Source organism: Culex quinquefasciatus, chromosome 1 (assembly GCF_015732765.1).
Source record: "Culex quinquefasciatus strain JHB chromosome 1, VPISU_Cqui_1.0_pri_paternal, whole genome shotgun sequence".
Lineage (NCBI taxonomy): Eukaryota > Metazoa > Arthropoda > Insecta > Diptera > Culicidae > Culex > Culex quinquefasciatus.
In genome coordinates, this window is record NC_051861.1 from 52,576,223 (window position 1) to 52,580,030 (window position 3,808).

A 3,808-nucleotide genomic window follows, 5' to 3' on the forward strand; every position below is an offset into this window, starting at 1 on the left:
AGTGCAAGTTTATACCTCTTTCAGCCGACTCTATCGAAGCAAGTATATACCTTTTCCAGGGAGAAGACTCCTACGCCTGGACTGACCTAACGACCTAACTTCTATGCCTAACCTCTAAACTTCTAAAATTTCAACCGGGGTCGACTGGGATTGAACCCAGGCCAACATGGGTAAGAGGTAATCATTCAAATCTAAATTCTGTTATTTCTTCAGTAAACCAGAATAATTGTGCAGACTTCGAACACAAAACCACACCTTTCTCGCATTCCCATAGCTTTTGAATGATTACATGTAAAATACCAGTCACCACGCGGCGAGGTGCTGTCATAGCTGCCACGAATTGCTGCTATAATTTGTTTGCCAATTTCGCGAACCGTAATGCAGCTGGGACTTGCTCGATGTCAACCGTTTATGCGGTGGCGGCAGCTCTACAGAATGACAATCCTCTTCTCCATCCACAAGCCCACTTCTTTTCTTGGCAGATGCGCGCCTCCGATTAACCTACATCTAACAGCCTTCAACGTGTGCGCGCGCGAGGATGGGTGTTCTTGCTGCAACTCTACACTTTCGGTGTGTTTATCTCTCTCTCTCTCTCTCTACCTCTGCAAATGTCACCCAGGTGCAGCCTTGAACAACTTCCCTAAAACCGTCGCTGCGAGCTGTCTTTTTTTGCTGCCATCGCCATACGGCTATAGGAAGCGGTCCAAATATCTTGCCGCGACGATAATATCGAAGAAGATCGTGAGCAAAATTTATGCCAATCTTGCCGGCGACAGAAGATGAAAAAAATACGCGGCTGATTAGCATATTTCGCGGTAGATCGATGTCGAAAGGGTAACAAAATCGGTTCGGCGATGGCGGCAAAACGTTATATTAGTGCATCCTTTCAGTTTGAATAAATCATCGATTGAGCCTTGCACCAAAATGGGGCCATTTCATTTTCACACAGAAAGATTCTCCTTGGAAACAACTTTGAAATATTCAAGAAAATTGGTAAAATATCGATTCAGGAGTGACACAAATGGCACTAAAGTTGCAAATTAACTGTACCATGATGAGCAGATCCAGCTGTTTGCTTTGGAAACCGCGTTTGTCAATGACAATTTTCGGATTTTTTATTCCAATCTACTTTTTATGTTCATTTTGTCTGATGCTTCTGAGTTGTGTTGATTTGCTTGTGTCAAATTAACGAATTATAAACGTTAAAATTGCACATACTTAAGGCTACCAACTCTTGCTGAGCAAAAATCCGTACACATTGCCGATATGACACCATGGTATTACAAAACCTGTCAATTAGAGGGTGACGATTCTTAAGATTTTCAATTTCCCGGGAATCGAGAGTTGAATTTAGCAATTTCCCGGGAATTCCCGGGACCCGGGAGTTTTTTCAACTATGCCATTAGTGCCAATAATGTATAAAGAAAAGTAATAAATGTGTTTCTTTTCAATGAATTCAATTGCAATTAATTCATACTTATTCAATGAAACGTTCTTTAGTAGCCTTATCATTTTCGCAAACTATGAAACCTTTTATTTTTTTTCCTGAATCTGCAAATACAAGACCGTTTCTTGAGCTTTTAAGGACTCAAAACTGTAGGTTAAAATGTCTACGAATCTTAATCGCACTGAGTGATTTTTCAATAAAAGCAAAAAATTGTTATTAGATTATTGTGATGTAAAAAAGTTAATGTATAATTTCCTAGTATCGGGATTATTGCAATATGATAAATAAAACGACGCAGAACAACAGTTGAAATTCGTTTTCTTTCCCTTTTAAGATCAATTGTACATATTCATTCAAGAAATAGTAAACAGGAAACCCCGAATGTTTACATTTGGCAGACCAAGATTTTCCAAAATATAATTTTATAATGAGGTTGATTCGAAACACAAAATGAAATGACTTATTGAAATAAAAAAAAACCTTGATAAAGCGTCATTAACTTAATGAGAATAAAAAAACAAGATTATGACGATTACAATGCTCGAAAGAAAACATGGAAATTATACTTAAAATTTAAAGGCTTTTCCCTCTCAGAAATAATAAATAAAAATAATATTTGAAAAACTTTAGACTTCATTTCTGGGGTACAACAGCTAAGTATATTTTAAAGTAAATTTTGGGGTCCACATTATTTTGGGTTCTCTCAATTATAGTTGAATTTTTCATAAATTAAAATTTACACTTTCTGAATAAGAATTTTAGATCAGAATTGGTTTATTTGAACATTATTCATCCAATGTTCTAAACAATTTCGATTTTTTAAATGTTTTACTGATAAGTTTATATAATTTTGCTTCGATATTTATGAATTTGAAATTTCCCGGGAGTCTCGACCAAATTTCCCGGGAATCGAGAGGTAAAAAAATGGTCGATTTCCCGGGAAATTTTTCCCGGGAATTCCCGCTCGTCACCCTCTACTGTCAATGAATTATTTAGATAAATTAAATTTAATAAATTTGAGAATTAAAAATATAAAACTGTGTCGTTTTTACAGCTAACAAATTTCACAAAATGCTATCAGAGTGCTTATGACTTGCACGTTTAAAAGTATTCATAAAATAAATCGTGATTTGAATCAAATAATTATGTTCTTCATTTTTTTTTTGTTAAACGTTTAAACGTTTACGAAATGTCAAGTTTGCTTTTACAAATAATATCCTTCTTAGTGTTTTCACGAACACGTTCCTACCAACATATGAAAGACAATAGTTCAAAAACTCTAGAATTATTGATAATCAAGTTTGAATTGAGGATACCCCGGAAAACTCCTGTAAGCGGTATAAGCAGCACCGACGGTAAAGCGCAGGCCGATAACCCCTCGTCACAAAACAGCTACATCTTCAGCCCTGGAGCTGACAAGCCGAGCCATCGACGATCGAATCGGCTAGCGAACGTCAGATGTCAGAAGCAACATCACTCAAAGTAGAACCCGAATCGGCACCTGGTACATGTGGCTTTCTCCTTTAGGGATTTTTTGTTTAATTTAGTTACCTTTGCAGCAATTAGGATTAACCCAGACCAGCTCAGGTTACAATTAAGGCCAGCGTGTTTACTGGGCAATTCGAGGCGCGGATAGAAGAACCGCTCGCACGATAGGGTAAACTTTCTTACTCAAAGTACCCGATAAGATTATACCTAATTGATACTAACACTAGAATTGTAAATTTAGATTTCCACAAATTCCCTCCCAACTGGTCCGCTTATGCTCCATTCAACCGGATCTTGGAATCGACTCTAGGTAATCTAGTGCTCTGCTGAATCCAACAAATATTTTGAATTTTTCGCTATTTCCACGATCGTTAATAGGGCACACCTCGGTTTATGCCATCGACCTGCACGAAATCCAGATAAAGGGTACGAGGAAAAACTAGATGTGAGTTCTAAACCTATACTAAATTTAAAACGGATCTAATAAAATGAATTTTACAGCTTTGAGCTGCGCCAGATCAACCGCTACTTCAAGGAGTTTGTACTCATCCCAACAACTCCCTTTTTTAATTTAACTCACAGAAAAATACAAATTTCTAGTTAACAAAAGCTTCGACCAAATAAAAAAAAGCAATTCAATGATTAAAAAGTTGTTAAAATTCCGCACAAATCCGTATTATGCGTAAAATTCCCTACAAAAATTCCAGCCTGTCAACAATCCACGAAGAGGTTCGAAAATCCGTATGGTAGGGAAAAAATCCGTACAGTTGGTAGCCTTACACATACTTCAGTTTATGCTTCCCCACACCATGTATTGAGAATTTGCAGAAAAACTTTTGTGGCATAATATGGCTGCAAATGTTTTTAAAATCA

At 36.9% G+C, this 3,808-nt stretch overlaps 1 long non-coding RNA gene across 1 annotated transcript; it reads left to right on the forward strand.

The window, feature by feature from the left end:
* The first annotated feature begins 2,783 nt into the window (after positions 1-2,783).
* LOC119765217 lies at positions 2,784-3,564 on the forward strand. Its single transcript, XR_005276577.1, has 5 exons — positions 2,784-2,951; positions 3,007-3,104; positions 3,177-3,245; positions 3,314-3,380; positions 3,437-3,564. It is a non-coding gene; the product is annotated as an uncharacterized LOC119765217 (long non-coding RNA).
* Positions 3,565-3,808: the final 244 nt, after the last annotated feature.